The following is a 27,927-nucleotide window of genomic DNA, read 5'->3' on the forward strand; positions in this document are numbered from 1 at the left end:
AAAAAGTGAAAAAATTACCCAGGTGTGTGGCTCACACCTGGAGTCCCAGCTACTTGTGGGGGCTGAGGTGGGAGAATAGCTTGAGCCTGGGAATTGGAGACTGCAATGAGCTACAATCGCACCACTGCACTCTAACCTTGGTGACTGAGCAAGACTCTATCTAAAAAGAAGAGCAAAACAAAACAAAACACATAAAAAAACTAATAAATCTTCTACTAATTATTCATTTTATCTAATATAATTCCTTACAGAAGATAGGTCAAATGGTCTGGGAATGTCTGAGTGATGTTCTTCTGCCTGCCACAGCATACCTCAACAAATTTGTAATCCAATTTAAAAGGCTAGAAGAAATTAGAAACGGAAATGTTTCTATACGTGAATGGCACACAGATCCTTTCACTCAGGCAGAGTTATTTGACTGCCTAAGCTTCAACTGGGTGCTGCTCCTGTATATACCCTGTTTCTCAGCACATTGTTTAAAAAAAAAAAGCCCATCCGTTACATATTCCTAATCATATTGCATATTCCATAAGAGCAGAGTTGTGGTTTTAACCCAGAACCAGGACAGTGTGTGACATATAGTTGCAACAAATAATGTGTGTGAATGTGTGTGTATAAGAGAACTCTAGTTAGCCTCTCTAGCTCAGGTTCTGTCTCCTTCAAATTATCTTATTTTCTTTTTATGGCTTTAGGTTTCTAAAATAAGAGTTTTCTATATATCATTAAGTGAACATTTGGTTCTGATTATTATGATCACTGTGCACCATAATCTATGCTATGGAAAAAAAGGAATGCTTATACATTGTTGGTGGAAGTGTAAATTAGTTCAACCATTATAGAAAACTGTGGCTATTCTGTAAAGACTTAAAAACAGAACTACCATTTAACACAGCAATCCTGTTACTGGGTATATACCCAAAGGAATATAAATTGTTCTGTCGTAAAGACACATGAACACATATGTTCCTTGTAGCACTATTCACAATAGCAAAACATGGAGTCAACCTAAACGCTCATCAATGGTAGACCATGGAATACTACACAGTCATAAAAAGAAATGAGGTGATATCCTTTGCAGGAACATGGATGGAACTGGAGGACATTATCCTTAGCAAACTAATGCAGGAACAGAAAAGCAAATACTGCATATTTACACTTACAAGTGGAAGTTAAATGATGAGAACACATAGACACATAAAGGGAACAACAGATTCTGCGGCCTACCAAAGGGTTGAGGGTGGGAGGAGGTGGAGGATTAGAAAAAATAACTAATGTGTACTAGGCTTAATGCCTGTGTGACAAAATAGTCTGTATAAGAAATCCCTGTGGCATGAGATTACCTGCACTGTACCCCTGAACTTAAAGTTTAAAAAATAAATAATAAAATTAGTTTTTTGGATTTTTTTGGTATTTGACTTTCTTCAAGAAATACAGGCATAGAGTTAAAAAATCAAATGGAATGTAGGGATTATTAAAATGAAAAATGGCAGCCCTCTGCCTTGTATTTTCTCACTACCTGCCTCAGCTACACAGTGGCAATGTGCTTCTGGTATTTACTTCTATTATCTAAATAATATGCTTATTGCTATTTCTTCATTTATCAGTTTCAACAGGAGTTTTGAGTAAAGAAAATGGAGAAGCTTGTGGGAGAGAAAGGTATGTAAACAAGAACATGACATGAGATTTAAGCTAATATATTTTACAGTAGAGGTGCCCATAGGGTGCTTTGAGAGCATAAAGAACATAGACATGTTAGGTCTTCCAAATTGCTTTAAAGAATAACTTTATAATTTATGCTTTTGTTAGCAGTAAACAAGAGTTCCCATCTTTCTATATTCTTATCAACACTGTGCAGAATTCATTCAAATTCATGCTCTTCTGATGACATAAAGTGGTATCTCATTGGTTTTTTAATTTGTATCTTCCTGATTACTAGTGATTTTATGAGTTTTAAACAGTATGGGCTTCTCCTTCTGAACACTTCCTTTTCAAGGTTCTTTGCTTATTTTTCTATTGGTTTCCTCTGAATATATAAGTATATGTTAACCAGTATTAATTCCTCATTGGTTTTAGGTGTTCTCTCAGTTTACCTATGAAATTATCTATGGTATCCTTCACTGAAAATTTTCATTTTTTTAGCAAAATCAATTAATTTTATATCTTATCATTTATGCTTTTTAGGCCATGTTTCAGAAAGTTTTTTACATGTGTGTCTCAAAAATATTTGCCTAATTTTTTTTCTTAATAACTTTGAAAAGGTAAAGTTTACATTTAACTCTCTAATCTCTCAGGAATTCAAATTTCTATATGGTGTGATAAGGTGCCCACTTTACTTTCTGCCCGATTCTTAGATCAGTTTTTGCTCTATACAGTAAGCCAACACCAGTATTTTGTTTTACTTTGTGATGTTATTATATATAACACTCTCATGTATGTATGAGCTGTTTTACATATATATATATATACATATGTGTATATATATATACACACATATGTATATATACACATATGTATATATATATATATGAACTTTATGTGCCTGCAGCTGTACTGGGCTTTTTAGTACATGTTAATATTTTATAGAGTAGGTTTTCTCTCTTTGCCCTTCATTTTTGAATTTTACTTTGATATTAATAGACCTTTTATAACATATGCTTTTAAATGGGCTTAAAAATGGGTTTGTGGATTTTGTTTTAAAAATCTAGAATTTATAGACTGATTTAGAAAAAGTTGGAGAAGTTTCCCTATGAATATTGTCAAGGGAAAAGAAGTCAATATAAAATTGTGAAATAATTTAGACTTATACTAAAGAAATCCACTTCTTTTGGTGGAATATATTAGGCAGAATATAATTATGGAAGAAAAATTAACACAAGGAAAGCCAAGAGTGGGGCCTGCTAATGTAGAAAATTTTATTGTTAAGAGAAATGTGGACAACAGAACCAATAGAGAAAGAATAAAAGGAATATGAAGAACAAGAATTCCAATTACCTTAATGTTTATGACTTTGAGTTACCTTAATACTTATAATTCACTAAACAGTGGTTTCATATTATGCTGTAGAATACCTAATGCTTTGTGAACACCAAAAGTACCCAAGGAAAGGAGTAATGGTGGCACTGAGTATTTGGAGGTGCGATTCAACCAGAATACGTGATTATTAATTGGCCCTGGACTAAGGTTTTATTGCAAGAAAGGGTTCTTTAGCTTAAAAGTATTTAGAAATGATTTCAACACAATTAGTGAAATGTCTAAATGTTCAACAAAGATGGCAAGTGATGCCAGTCATCCTTTTCAATGCCTATGGCAGACAATGGTAACTGAACAAAGAACTTCCTGCTGAAGATTGAGATTTACTCTCCATACAGCTCTCCATTTAGTCACTACCGATCAGAGTGTTGTGTGAGTCAAAACCCATTTACTATCTATAACAGGTGTATCCAAACTTTTGGCTTCCCTGGGCCACATTGGAAGAAGAAGAATTGTCTTGGGCCACACAAAATACACTAACACTAATGATAGCCGATGAACTAAAAAAGAAAAAAATATTGCAAAAAGTCTCATAATGTTTTAAGAAACTTTACAAATTTGTGTTGGGCTGCATTCAAAGCCGTCCTGGCCATGAGTTGGACAAGCCTGATCTATATAGTACTAAGTTCTATAATTTTAGTGGACCTTCAATACACTTAACATATTTTAGTCTAAGAAAGGTGTGAGCTAAATCTGTCAGATTAAAGAAGGAAGAAACTAGAAAAAGAGAGTAGTTGAATCGGAAATGGATCTGGGAAATACAAACTTAAATAAGCATTTAAATAATGATCCTTACATTGTGATTATGAGGAGTAAATGCTTACTACCAAGTTGTTAATTGTGGAAAATCCTACAAAGCTCATTAAGTATGTGTTGAAGAGGCAATTGAAATCAGTTGTGTTTTCAGTTAAGAAATTAGAGACACAAATAATTTTTTCTATAAATTATAGAAGTTAATCACTGAAAAATTTAAACTTGCCAAATCAGTGAGAGTGGGAAACAAAATCTCCATCTCTTGGAAGTGCATCTTATGCTGTCTCCGTGGCCTTTGCTTTATACCAAACAATGTCTTGAAAGTTCTCTAAATTAAAATGTAGAAAAAGCATTTTTATGTGTATTTGAATATTCACAAAGTAATGCATGTTAACATTAACAATTTTTCTTTTAAAGGATGAATATGTTTTATGTTCTGTGAAGTCACTGCACTAATTGTGATGTAAATTTAAATTTAATTTTCTAAGCAGTGACTATTATTTGTCTCTATTAACAGGTCTACTCTATTGTGATGCTGGGATTGAATTTTCCTAGGACTCCGTTTCAAGGTTGATTCGAAAGTCTTGTGGAAGATCTGGAAGAAACAGGTAAGTGTCCTTTTGGTAAAAATTCTCTTTTGCTCATTGTGCTTATTTTTATTTTTCTGATGCTGATTTTACTCTTTAGTTTTTTTGGTTAAATATCTTAGCCCAAATGTTAAGAAGTTTTCAGCGGACAATTGAGACATGTTAAGTGTGGCAGTAGAAATATTTGTCACTGCTATTGGGATTCCCATTTCACTGCTTGCTGCTCTCTTTCTATTAAACTTGGTATCACTTTTTAAAACCAGTATACACTTATGGGGAATATGAATTTGGTTTGAAATATTAAAAGTAAATTATTAGGCAAGGAAAGCACTTGGAGAATCTTGTTACCATTGTACTTGCCTTTTATTATGCTGGTCTTTTCAGTATTATTTTTTAAAAGTTCATTTGATATTGAAGTTTTGGGGGGATCTGAAATATTGAGGAAATAATGAGAATAATATACCAGTAATGATTTTTTTCTAGAAAATTTGATTTTTCTAATACAGTTTTTGAGATCCACTCAGCTATTTTGAAAGATTTTTCTTTTTTAATATTGCATATCTTTAAATTTCATGATAGTTTTCTTTGATATGTACAATGTTAACATATAAAGGTTCTCAATATATAATATTTATGTAAAATTGGATTTTCAGTTTCGCTGTTGAACTGTAATATCAATCAAAGGGTTTATCATGAGTATCCAAATTTAGAATAATATAATTTTAAAGGAAACCTAAAAGCAATTTTAGGCAGAGTTTGTATTTCAAAGCTTCCTAGTAGTTTATATCATTTCTTTCCCCAGTCTTTACCTCAAGAGAGAGGGAAACCAAAATACCTGGGCTTCTTCAGAATTCTTCATTAAGAGTTTCACCATGAGCATAGTATAGGCCTCAGGATCTTCACTTTCTACCTAAATTTCTCTAGCAATTTCTACAGCTCTCTCAAGATACACTCCATAATTTCTCTGAGAGATTTTTGTCAATGTTCTTTAGTTATACAGTTAAATATTTCCCAGGTATTTTACCTTCTGTTTGGCCTGTGGATTGTTTTTTGGTTCATTTCTTACCAGTTATATTATTTTACCAGATACACGTTAAAATGATCCCACATTTATCTAACATTTAAGATTTTCAAAGCCCTTTGGCAACTTTTGCTTCATTTCACTCTTAATTTATGATGTAAGTAAGGTTGACATTATTATTCTTTGATAAGTGGAGAAACAAAGACAAAGAATTAAAATGATCTGGAAAAAGTTATGTAGCTTGTTGTGATTTTATAGCTAGTAATAAACAATTAGAGATAGAACACATGTCTGCTAACACTCAGTCTTTTTTGTGGTGAGTGGGGACATTATTTGCATGTTTGCCATAAATAATGGTTATACCAACATACTCTATCTTTATACAGCCTTTTGATATATAAGTTATTACTTTTGAGTAACAGGATGTTTATTTGTATAATAGCAGATGGAGTTTAGATTTATAATAAGCAGGAATGATCTAACAATGAACCAGCAAAGAATGAATCATGGAATCATGAAAGAAACTATTTTTAAAAAGTAGAGAATTCCTAGAAGAGAATATAATTGCACTTGAAGTTAGTCCTCCAACTGATTTTGGAATGTGCTACTTAGACTTTTGGTAGTTATGTGCTTATAGTGGCAGTTTTAAAATATTTTTAAACAAACACTAACCACATATTGGTGTAATTAATGAATATGCATAATACCAAAGGTTCATCCTAATGGGAAAGTGAATTCTGAAAAAGCATTATTTTTTCTTGTAAATGTATAGAATTTTGAACCCTTGAGCTGGAAGTATGATCATAAGGGAGGAAGAAAATGTTGGAGAAGCAAAGATTTTGGGGTCAGGTTGATAGCAGTTTGCATCCTTGCTATTTTTTGGCTTTTAAAATTAACCTCTGTTAATTTTTGCTTCTCAGCTCTCAAAGAGTAAAATAGGGGACTGATAGATCTGTTTATTGTATTCTTGTAAAAATTTAGCACTTGGTACATAGCTATTTTCAAAAAATACTAGATTTTTTCTTTTTTCTTCTCTGCTCCCTTCCCCCTAGAAAATCCACTAAATGGAACTTGGTTCAAACCTCCTATTTTCAAACAATTTTTTTTTTTAGTTTTATCTCCATTTCACCTCTCAAAGACGTTAAATAACCTGCCCTACATAATACTTATAACTTGGGAACTAAAATGTTTCATACAACTTATAACTGAGATTATTTGTGTATGTGGGTAAATGCATAGTTGGGTATGTGGGTGGATGTGTTTTACTTCAAGATATTCACAGTTATTTTCAGAGTTTCCACTGCAAGACTATTAAGCTCAAATGAAATATCAGTTTTAGTTAATTCAGTAAAGTAGAAATAATTTTCATTCGTGTATTTATAGAAAATTGCTATAAATTTCATAAATAATTATTGAAGATTAGGTATCATATGAAAAATATTTGCTCTATTTTTCAAATTATTAAAAAGTAAATGGACTATGTAGGAAGCTGGTTTGGCAGATGGGGGTTGGGTCAGCAGTTCAGATAGATAGCGTACTGACATTCATTGTCAAAAGGAAACAGAGTGAGCAAGACTGCAAATAGAGAGGGTTTAGAGTGGAGCTATTGAGAATGCAAGGTTGGAAATCAGATTGCCTGGGTTTGAATGACAGTTCCAAAACAAACCTACCTTATGTGAAACCTTGAACAAGTCACCAAGGCTCTTTTACACTTAATTTGTCAATCTAGAGAATAGAGATAACAGTTCTTATTTAATAGAGTTGAATTGAGGATTAATTGTGTGAACACATATAAAGGGCATAATGAACATTTAAAAAGTCAGTATTATTTTATTTTCTATTATATTCATTTCAATCGTTGACTGTATTATTCAGGCCATATGGCAAATACCCTATATAGGATAATCTAATTTATGTCCAATCATGGGTCTTACAAGAAATGCTAAATATGAGTTAATTCTGTATCTTAATTATTTTATGCTGTTATAACAAAGTACCATAGACTGAATGGATTATAAACAGAAATTTAATTTCTCACAGTAATGGGTGCTGGAAGATTAAGTTCAGGGTGTCCGCCTCTGTTGAGGGCCTTCTTTCAGGTTATAGACTGCCATCTTCTTTCTCGTGTCCTCACATGGCAGAAAGGGGATGAGAGAACTCTCTGGGGTTCCTTTTATAAAAAGAGCACTAATCACATTCATGAGGGCTCCATCTTCATGGCCTAACTACCTACCAAAGGTTCTACCTCCTAGCACCATCACATTGCAGGGTAGGATTTTAACATAGGAATTTGGGGACAACACAAATATTCAGTGTATTGCATTATGTACCTGTGCTCTCTGTGTTTGGTTAGAATGTGTATTAGTTTTCTATTACCATATGACGAATTTTCATATATTTAGAAGCTTAAAACAACATACATGTATCATCTCACAATTTCTGTGGGTAAGGAGTCCAGGCACAGTTTAGCTTAGGGTCTTAAAAGGCTGCAATCAAAATGTCAGCCAGGTTGCATTTTCATTTAGAGCTCAGGGTCCTCTTCCAAACTCACGGGTTTTTGGCTGAATTCAGTCCGCTGCAGTTTTAGGACTGAGATCCTCAGCCTCTAAATTCCACCTACAGTTCCTCCCATGTGGCACTCTCCATACACAGTTTACAAATAGCAGTCTTGCTTCTTTAAAGCCAGCAGGAGAGCTAGCAAAATGGAACCTATATAGAATATATATATAATGTTTTATATATATATAACATTTTATTTATGTATAATATATAGATAATATATGGAATATATATTATATATATAACATTAATATGCATACACACATATGTGTGTATATATGGATGTGTGTGTATATATGTATGTGTATAATGTGTGTATGTATATTAAAGTAATCATCAGAGTGACAACCCACAACCTTTGCCGTGTTCTGTTGGCTGGAATCAAGTCACAGGTCCTGCCCACACTCAAGGGGAAGGAATTTTACAGGGCATGAACATGGGGGCCACCCTGGAAACTGTCTGCCAAAGCATGTTAAACTTAAAATTCATGAAATATGTTACTTTAACGTTTTATAATTGTGTTATAGTTAATAATAAGAATATTGTTGAAACATGTAAAATTTTATTTTCATAGAGTTTTCTTACATTATAATTCCCAGCAGACTATTCCTCTTTGCCTAAAATTCATCCATTGTTTCAAGCTGGCTAAAACCATCAGACTAATTACAGCCTGGTGTGGTATTTAGTACACTCCAGAATGTGGCGAAACCCAAATATCTTACCTTTTCTCTTTACTCTGATATGTATACCTTTCACTACATGTTTTACGCTTTCTTGCCTACATCTTTGTCAATGTACATCTTTCTCATTGTTTCTGTCCCATTCTCTATCTTTTTAAAGCACATTTAAATTTCTACCTTTTCCACTATATTCTTCTTATTTCTTACCTCCTTTTTAGCTAGCCTAGGACTTTTTCTGCATAGTGTCATACCCTATCATAGTCAATCAGATGTTACAGACATGTGATCATTAATCTCATTCCCCTGCTACCCATAGAGATCACAGAATGTTGCTCGTTTGTGTGTTGCTTACAATGTTGCATATAATAGTATCTTTAGAAATATTCATTGAATATGTAAAACACCTTCTTGATTTAGAACAGTGGTCTAACAGCCAGTATTCATTTTGACAGTCATATTTCAGAAGGTGTTCTTTATAAGTTATTCATTCTTACATTGGCTCAGTAATTTGAAATATATACCTCAAATAACCCTTAAGTTACTTGTGAGAATCCATTACAGCTTACACCTTTGAAATCAATTACACATGGGAAAAACATGAATCACTGGAGTCCAGAGGGATAGCTGTGGTAGGCAGCCTCTAAGATGGTCCCCATTTTCTGGTTTTCACCCCATTATATTTTTTCCGCCCATATTTACCAGGGTTGGCCTATGTGATCAATAGAATATGGCTCAAGTTCTGTTTGCTGGTATGTTGCTTTTCTGATTACGTTATGCATGATATTAAGACATATGTTTTGAGTTTCCTTTCTTTCTCTCTCTGTCTTGCCTCTATCTCTCTCTGTTTCTGTCTCTTATCTTTGTCTCTGTTTCTGTCTCTCCCATTCTTTGAAATGACTTGCTCTGGGGGAGGCTGGCTGCCATGGAGAGGTATTCATAGTGAGGAACTAAGCCCTTTAGCAAACAGCCAGGAAGGAGCCCACAAACAATTTGCAACTTCCTGAAAGACTCTGAGTCTAAGCTACCCAGCTAAACCACCCCTTGATTCCTGAGCCTCAGTGTGACTATTTGAGATATGATATAATTTGGCTGTGTCAGCACCCAGACCTCATCTTGAATTGTAGTTTTCATAATCCCCACTTGTTGTGGGAGGGACCAGGTGGAGATAAGTGAATCATGGGGCGGTTCCCCCATCCTGTTCTTGTGATAGTGAGTTCTCAGGAGATCTGGCGGCTGTATGGGGGGCTTCCCCCTTCACTGGGCACTCATTCTCTCTCCTACCACCCTGTCTTCAGAAGAAGTGCCTTCTGCCACTATTGTAAGTTTCCTCAGGCCTCCCCAGCCATGTGGAACTGTGAATCAGTTAAACCTGTTTCCTTTATAAATTACCCAGTTTGAGGTATTTCTTCATAGGAGCGTGAAAGCAGACTAATACAAGATAATAAATGGTTTTGTTCTAAACTGCTAAGTTTGGGTGGTAATTTTTATGTACTCATAGATAATTAATACATTATATAATATTTCAACCCTAAAATTATATGCACAAATTTCAGCACTGCCCTTGACTTTGAGGGGAATATAAAGATTAACAGTCTATGAAATATGATGTCTGTCAGGCATATGTAATAGAAGAGATAGGTATGTATATTTACAAGATAGCCAAATGGAAAGAAAATGTGAAATGTTTAGATTCACCTGGAATACTGATTTCGCAACATGCAGAAGCTGCTTTTAATATCTTGCCCATTGATCATATCAATGTTGGAGAGTCGTGCTTACTCATGACTGCGTACGTCTGTGTGCTGGTCTGATACTCATTCTTTGTAGAAGAGCTGCTTGGAATAAATACCCATATGCTAACAGCATCTGGGCTTGCAGTGTCTCTTCTACTAATCTATCCTGATAGTTTCCTGCTATCTTTTAATGTCCTTTATGGAGGTGTAAATACTGGAGTCACACGGAAGTATCTAGATATGTGTACACGTATTTGGAGTGCTGTACTTTGAAGCATTGAGCTCACTAGAAAAATAACACATTTGGTTTCCAGAAAAGTGAATTGAAAAGTATGTATCAGCAAGTAATAGAACAACATTTAAAAAAAATAAATTCTCAGCTGGGTGTGGTGGCTCACACCTGTAATCCCATCACTTTCAGAGGCTGAGGCAGGGGGATCACCTGAGGTCAGGAGTTAGAGACCAGCCTGACCAACATGGTGAAACCCTGTCTTTACTGAAAATACAAAAATCAGCTGGGCATGGTGGTGGGCGCCTGTAATCCCAGCTACTCAGGAGGATGAGGCAGGAGAATCACTTGAACCTGGGAGGCGAAGGTTGCAGTGAGCTGGGATTGTGCTACTGCATTCCAGCCTGGGCAACAGAAGGAGACACTGCCTCAAAATAAATAAATACATACATACATACATACATACATATATACATACATACATACATAAATTCTCATTAAACCATAATTCCAAATTTCATTCCTATTGATGTGATGATAGAATTTGGACAAACATAATGCACTATATTAAAAAAAGAGAAAACGAAAACTTGTTCATTTTTGTAAATGAGAGTTTATGTTTATAGTTTTAAATTTGTGGCTTGGAACTATCTGCTAGTAAAATTTTTGATATCATTATACAAAATAGAAAATATGGATTTTAACTGGCCTGCTTTTCAATTCAACTGAACATTAAGTACCCTTTTAATGGTCTTATTTGCTGGGAAGTGCACCATTACAATAATCTGCTTTTTACAGCCCATATCAAATATGAACCAGCATCACTTATTACAAAGTTTGTGCTTTGGGAGACATTTTCATGGCATCTAACAGTACTACCCCACATTTCTTGGAATTAGTCTTTAATGATATCATTTTCCCAAATGAGTTGTTGCTCAAACTTACTGATTGTTTTGTGGTTAAAATCTAATCCAGTAGCTATATTTAAAATGTCATACAAATTTGTAAGGAAAGGTTCACTGAAACTACTGTTACATTAGTAATTGTATGAAAATGCTATAGAAGAGATACCATGCAGCTTGAATGTTTTCGTTTTTTTCCCCTATATGATATCCAAGGGATGACTATGAAACCTCATTTTAAACTGTTGGCAATTTGAGTTTTTACTATTGTCTGCCAGAGAACAGAGGACTATTACTGTAGGTGTCATGTAAAATGAAGTTATAGTCTGAAGCCTCCTTTTAGCTGTCAGCCTTATTAAGGAGCTCTTCATGTGTTGAACCTGGCACCTGGTATTGTATAAGCAATGCATGTGAGAGCCTGGGGAGAGCTTTCTTTCTCTTTTCTGTGGCCTTTATTAGGCTTGGCTCACATTTTCACTGTTGGCTTTGCCTTATTCCAACTTTTTAGCTGCACCTCACAGCACAGTAGGTCTGATGTAGATTGACTCCTTTGCCTGAAGACTGATTGAAACTTGTGTCTCGGAGTTGCTAATGCTCACTGAACCATTTTATTGAAGATAAAGTAAATAAGATAGATTGCCATATGAGAATTCTCTGAAATCAAATGGAATAATTTGCCAGCTTTAAGCCCATAAAGAAAGCAAAGCAGTGAAACAGAATACTTTTTATGTTCAGTATATTAAGGGGTAAATATTCTTGATATATTAGACCTAAAATACTTAGGTTTTTCAGTACAATTAAATGTTAAATATAATTCTCAACTGCCGTGTTATTTTTGGTGTTAAACAATGGGTTCTCTCCAAGAGAGTAATATGAATAAAAACTTTTGGGACCACAATATTGTGATGATTTTTTTTCTTTCTCTTTTTGTGACACTTAAGTGTATGGATCAGTAGTCTCAGATAATTTAATAAACAACACAAATGAATGGATTTGCCAGAGTACACTTTAGAATCCTAAGTTCAGAAAATAGCAGTAAACCTTAGCTTACCCAAAGATAATATTAATTTTGAGCATTTTATTCATTAATCAAGATTATGTGTTCACATAAGAACAACCTTTTATGAAAAGTATCCTGTGGAGTTTTTTTTTTTCTTTTTGAATAGGACTGTTAGGTTTATTCAAATAATAATTACAATATATGTGTTTTACATATCATGTGAAATAATTAGGGGAAGGAAGAAAAATGTTAGAGTGACCTTAGCATCTTGAATCCTGTGAACTTACAATAGCATATAATGCCACAATAACATATATTGACACATTTGATTTGTGAAATATAAAGATCTGAGCCCTTGCATGAAGATACTTTGAACATCTGATGCAGAGAAATGAAGATATCTTATATGATTGCTAGGTCAGATGAAAAGTAAACATTTATAGAGGACAGATCAATAAAAGAATTTTGTAAGAAAATTTCTAAACTTGCTGATTAAAGGCAGTGTCTCTCTTCAACCTTATAAAGATTCTGTCACATTAATCTTTCTCTTATAATTATCTTGTGGTTTCTCCAAATTTAAGATAATTTCCATATGTGCCCCTCTTAAATGTGTATAGTTAATTTTTTTAAAATTTTGCTAAAACATTTCATTTGTTTCACAGGTGATGATTTGTGCTTACTTTTTAGTTATATCCACTATATGCTTTTTTTTTTTCCTGTCAAGCTGCTCTTTATTTCAGGGAGAGGGCAGGGCAGGGGGCTCAGTCTTTCTTGGCAGCGACTTTCCTCATGGCGCCCAGAACGTTTCTCAGCTCCTCCTGCTTCCTCTTGGCGCGGATGTGTCCCCACCCTTTTCTCGATGAAACCTGAGGGCCCGTTTGTCCTTGGAGACCTTCAGTGGCTCCATGGCGCGCAGCTCCTATGGGGCGAACCCACACACCTCTGAATCATGTCCCGCACAAACTTGGTGTGCTTGGTCAGGCGCCCGTGGTGGCGGCTGTGCCTGGGCTTGCTCACGTTCTTGGTCACCTTGTGGCCCTTTTTGAGGCCCACTGTCATAGGGGTAGCCCAGATCCATGACTGCTGCTCTTCAATGGTGGCCGTAGCGGAAGCGCTATATACATTTTTTGCCTCTAAGTGCCCAATAGTCCATCAGTTCGCACAACTATTAACTATTTTTTATAATGATTTCCACTAACCCTGTCACAGTTAGGCATAAAGGATACATTACATTCTCATAAGAACAATAAGCCATCTGAAAGAAATCCTTGACACTTTTTTGCCTTTTAAAGTAACGTTGTCAGTTAAGAGCTGCTTTAGTTCTTGACCATAACTTTGACTATTTTTCCTCCATGGCATTCAGTCAGTTTTGAGGTTCAGTCAGTTTCAGGGTTCGGGTTGTCTCCAAAAGTATGTGAGGCTGAATAAAAATAAACATGCTCCATGTTCCCTTGTGAGTGAACTGACTGAGAAGTTGTCACACTGCAGTTTTTCCTCATATAGTGGGGCTGAAAGTATAATTAGTTACCCAATATTTTTAAAATAATGCTGTATTTTTAGTGTTCCAGTGCCGTTATATTGTATACTTATCTTCATTATTATATTCTATACTTATTTCCTTCTGATTGATCAGTAAGTGTTAAAGTCTATTCCTTTATCTAGAAGTACATGTTATTTGTTATGGACTCCAACCATTTATTTCTTTTGAGATTTTGGTTTTGAGTGTGAACTTGCCCTCAGGAAATAGTGTGTCAAGAAAAGTTTTCTCAAAATGGGGAGAGCATTACATGGAAATCTGACAAGGCTTAGTTCCTTTAACAATATATTTTAAACTTGTAGCAACATGCCAAACTGCAGATCAGTGAACTTGTAGCAGAAGAGCTGCATTTGTTGAGTCATTTCCTGTGCTCACCCTTGACTTCTCTTGTCTCTCTGTTCACCACTTGTTTCTGCTTTGTCTTTATGCTTCATTCTCCTTTTCAAAATACTTCATTGTCTCCTTTATATTATTAGTATTAAGTAGTGTATGTTCTTTGATGTTACTATCTGGTCTCTCAGTCAGCACGCTGAGCTTCAAATAATAACAACAATAATAGTAATAACAATAATAATACTATCCAACATGTTGTAATATCAGGTATTCTTCTCAGTTATCCACCAGCATTAGCTCATTTAATATTCACAATCTAATAGTTACGTACTTGTGAGGTAGAAGGCAATATAATCTTCATTTAACAGATGAAGGTATGGGGCTCAGAAAAGTTAAATAATTTGCCCTGTGTTACCTAGTTACTGTGTGACAGAACTAAGACTTTTGAACTAAGGCAGTTTAGCTTCAAAGCTCTCTGGTACTCTATTGCCCAGGACAATTGAAAAACTTCTCTTCTCATGTGGTTTCACTCGTGGCCTAAAACACAGCATGTATTTAAGCATAAAAAGGTTTATGATGCAGTTCCACACCTGTATATTAAATTTTTGGAAGCTAGCATAGTCGAAATCAGTTAACTTCTGAATTATAGAATGTATTTTAAATAAATCACTTTACTTTCAAATAGAGACACGTGGACTAAGGTATGAAAATATTAGTAAAAACTCATGAACCATACGTACAAAATTAGAAAGAATGACTTGTATTTAGTGTTTCAGTCAACTGAAAGGGATTGTTTCATATACTTTAAAATTTTAGTAGGCTGACTTGCATTCTGAAACTTTATTTTTATTTTCATTATATGTTTAATTATCTTACATAATTATAACAAAAATATACAAAAACTTAATTTTGCAATCTTAAAAATATACTGCTAAAGGTAAATAACTATACAATATATCATTCAAGATGCTTTTGTGAGTAAAAAGGATTCTGTTAGTATTTACCCCAAGCAATAGGTATATATTGGGACTATCTTGGGTGAACATGTATGGACACCCTACTTGAAGCAGAAGCTGTTAGTTGTCATTCCAACATCCTTTCTTCTTTTTTTTCTTTGCTAACGGAACCCTGATGTTATTAAGACATACTTTATTACTATACATAGCATATACTTCATGGGAAACTGACCCCATATCTAGTTCCAAGAGGTGGATCCTGACTAGGTAAAACCAATTATGATAATCCTATTCTTTTGCCAGTATGGCTTATTTATATTTTATTATTAATTTAATAAATATTAAATAATGTTAAGTAACTTCTCTAAAGTTATATAAATAAATAAATTTAGTGTTTAATTTATTAAACATGAAGGCCTTTCTACCTCTTGATCAACTGAGAGAGTAACTTTCTATTTAATATATTTTGATTTAGAATTTTTGTCACTTAAAGCTATAAATATTCTAAATAATATACTCATTTTAATCATTATTTGAGGAGTTGGACCCTCACCAGACTTTCACATTACAGGGATTTCTATTTGCATAATGCAGGGTGGGTTTAGGGAAGAGGATTGAGGAGCTTAATAGGGAAAACAGGGATGGAAGTTTATCTCCCAAGAGTTCAGAAAGGTTATTAAAATGAATCGAAAAGTAGTTTCTTTGTCTTTTGTCTTCTGAAAATGATTTAAGGAAATTGAAGGATTACACAGTACTCATTTACACTTTCAGGTTGACATAGATATTCCTTGCAATTTCTGTGACATTTTCTTACAGGAAGGCTTATTCCAATTCTTCCAGCAGCTACCCTTACACACACTCACACACACACACATACAGACACACACACACACACACAACTTTACTTTTGGTGGGATTTTTGATAGGAAATGGAAAAGAGATTTAAGCTACTAGCTTTTTCTTATCTGAAGATGGCTGCTTCTCTGTTTCTTATTGTTATACCTTAGGCAATTAGATACATAGATTCTATATTTCCTTACATCACAGATGACGATTCAATCTGTATAACCATAGGAAAGGGAACTGGTTAAGTTAGAGTATATAAAACAATAGAATAACAAATAATATTTAGATAAATGAATAATGCAGGTGTGAAGCACTATTTAAATAACATATTTTCCTTAAAATATGTATTTATTTATTGGAAAATTATTATATGCAAAAATATCAGTGATTATTTCTGGGAGATAGAGGTATATAAAAGATTTTCATTTTCCTATTTATACATCTAATGATTTTCTATATTATTTCAACTTTGTTCATCAAACACATTTTTTTCCTGAAACAAGAAAAATTATTAAAATAAAATAGAAAAAGTTCTTATTCTCAACTGGTTGCAATTCTCTGAGTAGTACACTACTATAGGTATAATTAACCAGATGCCTCATTGCTCAAGCATTCTTAGTAATAAAGATTTAACATATCTTTTCTTGTGTTTCTGCTCAGAATTTTAATACCTGTAAAGACAATGTTGTGAATCACAACATCATTAGAAACTGGAATTTTCACCTGGAGAGTTTTTTTTCATTGGTCTCTGAACACTTTTGAAAACATGTAAATGTTAGCTACTAAATGGCTTATCTTTAAAACTGTCTTTCATAAAATCCGAAAAGCACTCCTTTTCATTGTGAGAGATAATTTAGAATTAATCCTAAGATGGAACTGACTAGGCCAAGTGATTCTTAGCCCCATGAGACAATGAGATACAAATTCCCTTTTACACAACCATGTTTTAATTCTCCCTTTACTAATATGAAAGGTAAACTTTTAGATATATATTTGAGATATATTATTTCAAAAATCAATATAATGTAAATGATTGATAGGCTCAAATTAGAATTTATGTTCCCTATCTTAACGAAATAGTCATATAAATGCCCTACTTGCAGAATAGCCTTAATTTTGACAGCCAAAAAGAGTGATACATAGACCATCATTAGTGCTGTTTTTCAAAATACTGAAAACCGGACAAGTTAGAAACAAAACAAATACTACTTTGATATAAGCATCATTGAACTCCTGGAAAGTTCATTCTATATTAAGAATATAAAAATACCTTTATTTCATACATAAAATAAGGTTAGGTCTAGCCACAAGTTTTTTGGTTTCATAAATACTTGGAGAAAGTCTTGAAAGATGCAATAGCATTCCTCATTATTGTGGATGACTACCAAACATAACTCCTGTCCACACATGTTAACAGTGTCTCAAATTGTTGTTACATTAAAAAATTCTCCCCATAATTTTCAAAACTCCTGTTAAATAGTGGTATGCCCCTCACTGAGGAGCTTTGGTTTTGGTACCGGGAGATCTAAGTTCTTCATCTCTGCTACCATCTGTAAAGTTGGACAAGTGCGTTTATCTCTCTGAAGTTCAGATCTGTGATTTATTGATGGAAAATGATATAAATAAAAAGGGCATTTTGCACTGGGTGTCTGTGATCTCTTTTAAGTATAACATTTTGTAATTCTGTAAAATAAAGTCTCCTATCTTATCAGCATAACTTGGAGGAATCCTCTAAGAATGTTTGTTTAGAAAGATTAACTTTCTAAAATGATTCCCTTGCATCTCAAGAGCTGGTCAACATCTTAAACAATGTGTATTTTCCCTGACTTCCAGTACTTGGCATTTGTGTAAATTCTCTGTGGCTTTCTGCCATACTTTTTAGGCAGCTCATTGAAGGTAATTAAAATGGTAGACATATCACCCATTACTATATAACAACATTTGACAAGTTCAGCATTAGTGATTTGTATAAAAAGCAGAAGTGATTAATGATAAAAAGTGGAAGTAAATCTCTGAGGCTGTTGATTAGTAGAAGTCAACCCATAATTTACTCTTATTGAATTTTAACTTCTAGATTGTAATTATCATGATTATTTAACAATATTTATTGACTTCTGTCTTACATGTAATTCCGTATTTTGATCTTTGTTAACTAATTCAAATGTTTTTTAGGAATCTCCAGGTTATAACAGTGGTTGGTAGAGCATGCACTCACACATGTGCAAATATGATTCATTCAGAGAAATTACCATATACACCTTTATAGTTACAGCATATGAACTTTTGATGGTAAAACCACTGGGTTTTAGAAATTTATATATATGTACAAATATTCATGTATTAATGAAAACCTATATGGAAGTTCCTACTTGCTTCATACTTCTCAGTTTGAAAGCACTTTAAAAATATTAAATCATTTAATACTCAACAACTTTAAGAGGAGGTAATACTATCATTTATTCCATTTTAAAATGAAACATAATTTGAAGTTAGTAAGAATAGAGACAGTATTTAAACTTAAAGCAGTTTGGTTTCAGAATCTGTCATTTTAACCTATGAATTATTGTGGTGGACACACCGAAAGATAACTCTATAATGAGCCAAAGCTTTGTATAATTCCCTTCCATTGAGTAAGGGTGGAACCTGTGACTTGTTTCTAGCAACGAATATGGCACAGATGATAGAATAATCATTCCATAAATATATGAGACTCCATCTTAGCAGACTGGAGCAAGTGATTATTCTGCTGGACTTGAAGAAGCAAGCTGCCATGTTTTTGAGAAGGCTGGGAAATGGCCACATGGTAAGGAACTGTCAACAGCCTCTCAGGAGTTGAAAGGAGCCCCAGCCTAGAGCCAGAAAGAAAATGGAGATCTCGGTCCTACAAATCCAGGAATGAATTCTGCCGACAATCAAGTGAGCTTAGAAGGGGGTCCTGAGCTCACGAAAAAGAACACAGCCTGGTTTATACCTTAATTGCAATCTTGTGAGAGCCGGAGCAGATGACTCAGCTAAGCTATGCCCAGATACCTGAGTCACTGAAATTGCAGGGTAATAAATGCCTGTTCCGTTATGCATCAAGTTAGTCATAATTTGTTACACAGCAATAGGTAGCTAATACAATTTTGAATAGTTGAAATAAAACCCCATATCACTTATTGTTAAATGAGCAATTGTCACAGATAACGTGGAACTTGAAATGATTTTTGAAGGATAAAGTTGAGCTATTTGGAATTTTGACTATGTGATTGTGAAAAATCCAACACATACAAAAAAAGGTATGATTGAAGGCAATGATATTTACATTTGGGAACATTTTAAGACATGTTTGGGAAATAGGAGATATTTATTAAAGAACTTACGATGTTTTAAAGGAAATCTCAACTTATAAAGTGAATTTGAAAGTCATTGAGTGATGTTAGTAGAAGGCTTGTTTGACCACAGCACTGGAGCAGAGAATGACTTCACATCAAGCATTCATCTTTCATGCCCTCTAATAACCATTTTCCGTACCTCTTTTCTTTGTAGATTATTTTTAAACCTTTGTTTCCTAGTTAATCTCTTTTAGAACCAGAGTTTTACTCCTTCTGTGTTCTTGATCTGCTCACCTTTTTCTATTTGTTGTCTGCCTTGGAAATATGAAACTAGAGGTTTTAAAAAATCTTATTGATAATATAGTTTTAATCTCAACTTTTGGGGAAAGTTAACTCATTTCTTTACTGTTTAGTTATTGGTTGGTTGTGAACTTTGTGACTCATTGTGATGAATAATTTGTAAAATAAGTTAATTTTAAACAAAGTATATAAAGGTAGAACATTGACTATATAAACTGATGCTCTAAGAATGGAACATGAGATGTTTTATTCTCTTATTTATTATTTCACATTATATGGCTGCAGGCTTTATACCTTTATGAAATATTTCATAATTTTTAAGTATATTGATGAGAATAAGTATGGCAAATACTTAAAAGAAGGAATTCAAATGCAATTATAATTAGATAACATAGTACATTGTAGTCTATGTAGTAACAAATAAGTAAGTGGATTTACTTTAAATATTTTAAAGTTCTTACTATAGGATTATTTGCTTGTGATATTATAAGTGACCTAGTATTTGTGGCCACAGAAAGTAGCCTTTAGCAAACAAAATAAACACTCTAGCTTCTAAAGGTCTTTAATTAATATGGGTTTCCAAGTTGTACATCTTAAACTCCAGTGGCTAATCACATGAAGAATGATAAATAAGTGTGAGGAGGCTCAATGCTAGACTGCAGAATAAATAAAATTTGTTAATAAAAAGTTATATCATTCATTTTCATCCTTCATTTTTATATTGTTAAAATAGAGGCTGGGCATGGTGACTCATGCCTGTAATTCCAACACTTTGGGAGGCCGAGGTGGGCAGATCACTTGAGGCCAGGAGTTCAACACCAGCCTGGCCAATGTGACGAAATTGTCTCTGCTAAAAATACAAAAATTAGCCAGAAGTGGTGGTGCGTGCCTGTAGTCCTAGCTACTCGGGAGGCTGAGACATGAGAATTGCTTGAACCTAGGATATGGAGGTTGCAGTGAGCCAAGATGGTGCAACTGCACTCCATCCTAGGTGACAGAGTGAGACTCTGTCTCAAAAAAAAAAAAAAAAATAGAGTGTGCATGTGGAAATTTCATAAATTGAAGTTCAGATGATTTGTTTCTCTATAATCCATGTTCTCTTAATGATACTTTGTCTTTACTGTTAATAGTTAACTATTTCCCACGTTCTCCTTTGCACATCCACAAAAATGGTTTGAACTGTTTCTGAAACAACATTAAAGGTATTTAAGAATAGAATAGAACATTTAAGAACAGAAAGCAATTCTGTGTGCTGAAAAGACATTAACTGCACAAATAGTAAGCTAGATATATCATATATTTTGTCATTAAATATTTTATAAAATTTTTACTATGCTGTATTATTCTAGATATTTTTAAAAGATTGTCATTTTTATGATTAATATAAGAATGATAAAATACAATATGCTTGACCTCATTTGACTTTCTGACGTTGAATCATTTAAAAGGTTTGTAAGATGTTTAATTAACAAAAGATATGATCATTATTCATCTCATCATTTGATATTTAACGTCAACTGAATTGCCTCGCTGGAGTGCACTGTGTTTCACAGATCAATAGATTTACCAAGAGCTTGAAGGAGAGCTTTAAACGTTCATTGAAAAGAAGGAAAAATATATCCCTCTTGTAAAATGGCTTACATATTCATTTCATCAGCTTTATAATTATTTTATTTACTTCTATGAATAAGTCTCCTTGTAACAGTAGTTTTGGAGTATTACATCTCCTTTAAGTAAATTAAATTATAGTGTTAATCAGATTTGTTTTACTCAAATGCACTGAAAATTCTGTAACAGAGAAATACAGAGGTAGATTTCTTGAATAAATTCTGCTTTTGAGAACTATCTTAAATGACTCTTATTTAAAATATGATTCTCAATATTTAGTACAACTCCTGTAAAATGATTCTTATAAAACCATTATTTTATATTCCATCCAGTCCTTACACATTTATGAGGAAATTGTACAGTAAGAAGTTTAGAACTGGAAGAGGAATTGTTCCTTCTTTCCCACTTGCTCCTTGGATGCTCCCTAGTTCTGATGTAATATCATTGAAATGCAGTTAATGAAAACACTTAAAGTGTACTGTGTTTGCTCTGTGCCAGGTCTTCTAATCACTTTACGCATATTAACTCATTTAATGTTTCACCAGCCTTATAATATAGGTACTGCTATTCCCATTTTTGCAGTTATGTAACTTGCCCAAGGTCACATGGCTAATAAATAGAAGAACCAGACTTGGGCCCTTCTAAGTGGGTCTTAACCACTTATAAATACTGTCCCTTGGGCACAAGGGGAGAGTCATAAAAAAAGCAATTGGGCTTTTTGTTTTTTACACTTTAGCCAAACTAATGTTAATCTTCATGAAAAATAATCTAAGCCATCACTTTCTGTGCTACCCCTAATCTGTGGTGGTTTGGAGAACGGCAATTATATATATTAAAATAATAGGATTCTCAATGTGTTATTAGATTAGCCAGAGAGTACCAGGTCTGGTATTTGATTTTACCCTACTTACATGTAATAAGTCAACTTGTTACTGTTTGGTGGATTCTAGCGGAAGACATGAAACTCTTAGAGCGAAAGGACTGTATTAATTACGGCACAGCAAGCCACATGAACATTAGTTTCCTTTGCTCCCAAGTGCTGCAGGGGTGATACGATATGGCCCAAATGGATCCTGTGCACACACAGGGTATTCATTACAGCTGAGGAACACTCAGCTAGGGATATCTGCTACTTTTATAGAAAACAATAAGCAAGCCTGCTCTTTGTCCCAGATACAATACCTTATCCCTTAAGGTTATTCACTGCAAACACAACCCTAAGAAATACACCAGGTAAAAACTGCATAGAATCTGTATTCTTGGTGCATCTGGCAAAAGGTATAGGAGGGCCAGAAGCTCATGGAGAATGTCTTTTTCAAGTCTGAACCCTGAACTACATTAGTTTCTTATGGCTGCTCTAATAAATTACTGCAAACTTAGTGGTTTAAGACAACATAAACTTATTATCTTATAGTTCTGGAAGTCAGAAGTATAACACAGATTTCACTGGTCTAAAGTAAAGGTGTCAGGAAGGCCATGTTTTTTTTCTGGAGGTACAAGGGAAGAATCTGATTTCTAGCCTTTTCCAGCTTCTAGAGACTGCCTACATTTCTTGGCTTGGAGGCTCCTTCCATCTTCAAAGCCAGCAATGACTGGTTGAGCCTTTCTAACTTGCATAACTCTGACATTGGCCTCCTCTGCCTACCTCTTCCACATTTAGTTCTCTTGTAATTACAGTGGTTCCACTGGCTAATTCCAGATAATATCCCTATTTTAGGATCAGCTGATTAATAATCTTCATTCCATCTACAATCTTAATTCCTTTTTGCTATGTAACATAATATTTTCAAAGGTTCTGGGGATTCAGATGTGGACATCTTTGGGAAGCCATTATTCTGCCTACCAAATATACTGTCTTGGTTTTTGGTGAATTTTCATGAGTTGGTGACGTTGTTGGCCACTCTGATTAATTTGACTGACAGGGGTTAGGATTAAATCATTCAATTTGTCTCATAAAGCATTTAACTAAGGCTACTATTAGTAGGATTTCAAGCAGCAGGATTAAGGCCACCTGTAAATATTGACTGCATTTATGTCCCCCCCCCACGAGTCCTGGACTCTGCCAGTTTTGAACAACTAGCCAGGACAGACTAGTAGGTCTTATTTTAGCCAGACAAGATGTAGTCCAAGACCAGTTAATGACCTGCACAATGGACTTTAGACAGATACACTGATATTTAGTGTCATTACCAATAATTGCAGGGGGAAACAGGTGGACCAAAAAAGAACCCCCACATATATGCATTCTGTGGCCCTTTCTCCCTTATATACAAACATGTAACTCAAAGGGGCACACCAGTTCTCTTCAAGATGCATTACCAAACTTTATTTGGATCATCTTTATACTTTAGTATGGTTAAGTGACAGGCAGATTCACTGAATAGCTGCAGCTATGATTGCCATACATTTCATAACCCAAAGCCAATTGGGCATCAGGAGGAATGTGAATTCATTTAGGTGTATTTAAATAAGGTTGGATTAGTTTATGTGTTTGAATACATATTGGCATTGGGGGTGGGGAGAGGATGTTTAGGAGTTGCCAAAGACGGCATCAGGCACAACAAAGTAGTTTAGGTCTCATGATGTTCACATGAACTTGTCTGTTTTTGTAGCCTGTGGATGGGGATGATAAACTGAGCAACAGGGCACATTACCAGCTGCAGGAGCTGCTTTACTTAAATGGACCATATGATTATTTTGCTGGGCTGTGGCACTAGATCTGGGAGGGAAGGAGCATTAATTGTTCCTCACCTCTCACTTTCCAGGGTCTAAGGTGTTTTCACTTAGTGCCGGGATTGTTGCTTTCACTCCATAGCCACAAATTTGACCTACCACATTCCAGTAGCTATAATTTCATCTTTTTTCCAGATATCCTCTAGTTTCATCTCCATCTTTCTTCTTAAAGGGCAAGATGGGAATAGAAGAAGAGCTTTTGTACAAAATAGAAACCTATAATAAACCCACCATGGTCCTCATAAGCCACTCGGGGGGACTCAGTGAACAATATACTCAACTAATTAGTCATTATACTAATGACCTAGGATTATATTAATCCAACCAAAGTATACAAGGGACTGAACTACTATTAGTTTGAACTCCCTAGGTCTCCTCATAAGTGAGTTGCCACCTGGAAGGTATACCAACCAGGCTGGCTGAGGATTACTGTGGATAAAGTAAAGTGCATCATATCTAGAAATGGTCAGAGTAGAATCCTAAATTTTCAAAACAGGTCTATATAACCATCACCCTTTTCATCCTGGTCATTATCCAGGAGATGGTCAAAGGAGATAAACCCTTTTAAGGGACAGCTGCATTTAGTGACCAAATTGTCCTGCTAAAGAGTGTAGACCAAAAAGAGATGAGAGATAAAGGACCAGAAATATTTCTGAATTGCTTTTTGAGGATACTGTTACCAGTCTTCTACAGTCCAGATGCCTGTGGAAGGTAGAAGCATGGACTGTTCATCAATTACCTTGGCTTGCAGTCTATTGTAGGGTGATCTTTGCAATAAAAGATGTAGAATTGTCCATCCGTTGGTGGTCCATAAAGCTGAAAATATGACATAGTTAAGTTTCAGGGCCACAATATCATGGCCAGAGTTGGCTGATTAGACTGAAACGGTGTCATTGTAATCCAAAAACAGTCTCAACAACAGTGAAGCATCAACAGTAGTATCCCTGGGAGGGAGACAAAAGACCGATATAGTCAATTTGCCAGGGGCAGATGGAGTCAATGCTGTTGAGAGGTATTTCTCCATGATTTTCTCAAATTTCTACATATCTTATAAGCAGAAGTACTACCTAATCTTTTCAGAATGTATTTTTAAGAGTGTATAGCAAACAGTTTTGGAAGATAGAGATATAGCTTTTATTTGCAGCAGAGAGCAGGTTTGTTCACTTTTTGTTGTAATAAAGACAATGTATCCTTCTGAGATAAAGATTAGACAAATGTATCGCCCATAATAAAATATACCGGTTTCCTAAGATAAGTGATCCTTTTTGTGTGCAGTTGTCACTTGGCTCTCTTCTCGTCACTCTGTGGAAACTGAAGCTCAGGAAACTGGTTTCTTGTTATCTAGAATGTTAGACCCTTTCTCAGTTCTTGACAATCACCATACAAAGTGTGGCTTCCTGTACCACTATACCAGTGTATCAGTTTATAGCAGGTGCTGTAAGTCTGGCATGCAGTGGTAGCTTCTGCATCAGAAACATAGAACTCTGAATTGTGTGTCCAGTTTATGATGGTGGGTCCACAGTCATGACTGGTATGATGATGGATAGAGGTAGCAATAGTGGTAGTCTGGCTGGGACAGGCTTGATCAGCATCTTAATTCTAATTGATCTCATCAGAGAACAGGCTTTTAATGTGGGCACCTTTAGGAATGACTCAAGATTGTCTGATCAGCAGCTACATTTTTTCCCCATAGTTCTCAGCTCTAAAGGGAGTTATATTTTTTTTTCTTTGAGACAGAGTCTCACTTTGTTGCCCAGGCTAGAGTGCAGTGGTGTGATCATAGCTCACTGCAGCTTCTGACTCTTGGGCTCTTGTGATCCTCCAGCTACAGCCTCCTAAAGACTGAGACTACAGCCACATGCCACCACACTCAACTCTTTTTTTTTTTTTTTTTAGATATGGGGTCTTGCTATATTGCCCAGGCTTGTCTTGAACTCCTGGCCTCAAATGGTCTTCCCACCTTGGCCTCCCAAAGTGCTGGGATTACAGGCATGAGCCACTGCACCTGGTGGAAGGTGTCTTTAATCTGCCAGTCCCTGCTTTTCTAAGTGGTAGACCAAACATCTGGGATATTGTCAACAGTCCAATATATAGTAAAAATGTGACAAAGCTCATAAAGTGGAGTTTTGGTTACTGCTACCTTGAGTTTTGCCCATCGAGCTGAGTAAGTAAGCAGCAGCAGTATAGGAAACGTCATGAAGTTTCAGCTTAGCCAGAGTATCAGGGAAGCAGGTCCAGGCATTTAGGGAAAGTCTATAAATTGAGGGACCAGTTGAGATAGCAGCTTTACCTTGAGTGGTGTAGTTAGGGTGAATGTCTCCCCCAGAGGGGTAGTTGCCACTTGTTCACATAAAATTGAGATGCCACTAGCTCTAGGCTAGCTGGCTCTTGAATGTACCATTTCCGTTTGACTACAGAAGCCTATCAAGGCCCTTCCTAGCTTAATAGTCATCATGTCCAAGTTGACCCTACCCTCAAATGGGAATGTCAGGCCTGAGGGTCACAAGAGTCCTCCATATGTCAAGTGTTAGGAAAGCATAGTAGCAGATTAGCTGCCTTTTTTTTTTTTTTTTAAGTGGGTGTACAGTGGCTGTTTCAGGCAGGTGGCACTATTTTACTGGAAATGGTCTTTCTGAGTACTCTGGCAGGCACCTGAGTTTCTAGTTGAAGCTGTGGTTTTCCTTTCTCCTCTTTAGATTCTGTGTTTGTTGCTGTTGTTGTTGTTGGACAACCTGGGAGAAGTTAGGGAGGTGGAATGGGGGACAAAGGGGTGAAATTACACAGCTCTCTATTGCCTGTCTTCATATGGCCATTGCTGAATAAGAGAATTTCTTCTGACATTTAAGAGACACTTTTTTAAGAGCAGGAGTGAAAGTTTATTAAAAAGCTCTCTAGCAGAAATGAAAGGAAGTAAAGTACACTTGGAAGAGGGACAAGTGGGTGACTTGAGAGATCAAGTGTGCAGCTCAACCTTTTGACTTGGGGCTTTATATGTTGACATACTTCCAGGGTCTTGTGTTACTTCTCCCCGATTCTTCCCTTGGGGTGGGCTGTCTGCCTGTGCATGCTTGAGTCCACTCGACCAATTTCTGAGATCTTATAGGGAAGTTGCGTATCACCAGTTTCAGGTGTTTTCTATCTATTAGGAGACTACCTTTCCCTGGCACTAGCTGTGACCAATTATTTTAGAGAGACCGTTAACAACCACCTGACCATCACTTGATGGTCACCTGACATTCCTGATATGTGTGTGTCAGGTGGGGGAGGAGCCTCTCTTTCCCTGCTCATGACTGACTGACCTATTGTAACATTTTCCCCCTCAAGAGTCCAAGACCCAGATTCTTTGGGGAAATGGATAAAGGTCAGTCTTCCATAACTGTTTCCTGCTGACAAAGGGGCAGTGGTGATGGTTCTGTGGGTCTTGGCCTCTTGCTAGCTGTCACAGCAGGAGAGTGGCTTTGTGGATTGGTGAAAGTGGTATCCAGCCAGGTCCAAGAGAGACAGGGGCAGGATTTTGCCAATGCCAAATATACTTCAGCAGTAGAAGCCACGAGATTACATTATTAAATTGTCCCAAGAGTCGCCCCAGTGCAAACCCCAGCCGAACGCCATTTAGTTATATTCTGGTGCATTTTCCTTCTGCAGGAACTCAAACCAAGGTTTCTTATGGGTGCATGAGTTGGGGGCTAGAATGACAACTGGTAGGATACTATGTCATTCCCCAGCTAGGAGAACAGAGGGGAGGGGTACATGATAGTAGGGAGTCAAGTTTACAGGGACAGTAGGAGCAGTGGGAAGGAAACTGA

At 35.5% G+C, this 27,927-nt stretch overlaps 1 protein-coding gene across 16 annotated transcripts in view; it reads left to right on the forward strand.

Annotated features, from left to right (window-relative positions):
• FOXP2 (forkhead box P2) overlaps window positions 1-27,927 on the forward strand; it is a 607,270-nt gene that overhangs the window by 198,272 nt on the left and 381,071 nt on the right. For 14 of the 16 annotated variants that reach the window (XM_054559697.2, XM_054559694.2, XM_054559691.2 and 11 more), the window contains one exon: window positions 4,301-4,391. The gene's annotated coding sequence lies outside the window, so the exon portion shown is untranslated. Of the gene's footprint in view, window positions 1-1,604; window positions 1,657-4,300; window positions 4,392-27,927 lie in introns of all 16 variants that reach the window. The other 2 variants (XM_063726142.1, XM_054559692.2) reach the window with 1 other exon arrangement.

The sequence above is a fragment of the Pongo abelii genome, chromosome 6 (assembly GCF_028885655.2).
Source record: "Pongo abelii isolate AG06213 chromosome 6, NHGRI_mPonAbe1-v2.0_pri, whole genome shotgun sequence".
Taxonomy (NCBI): Eukaryota; Metazoa; Chordata; class Mammalia; order Primates; family Hominidae; genus Pongo; species Pongo abelii.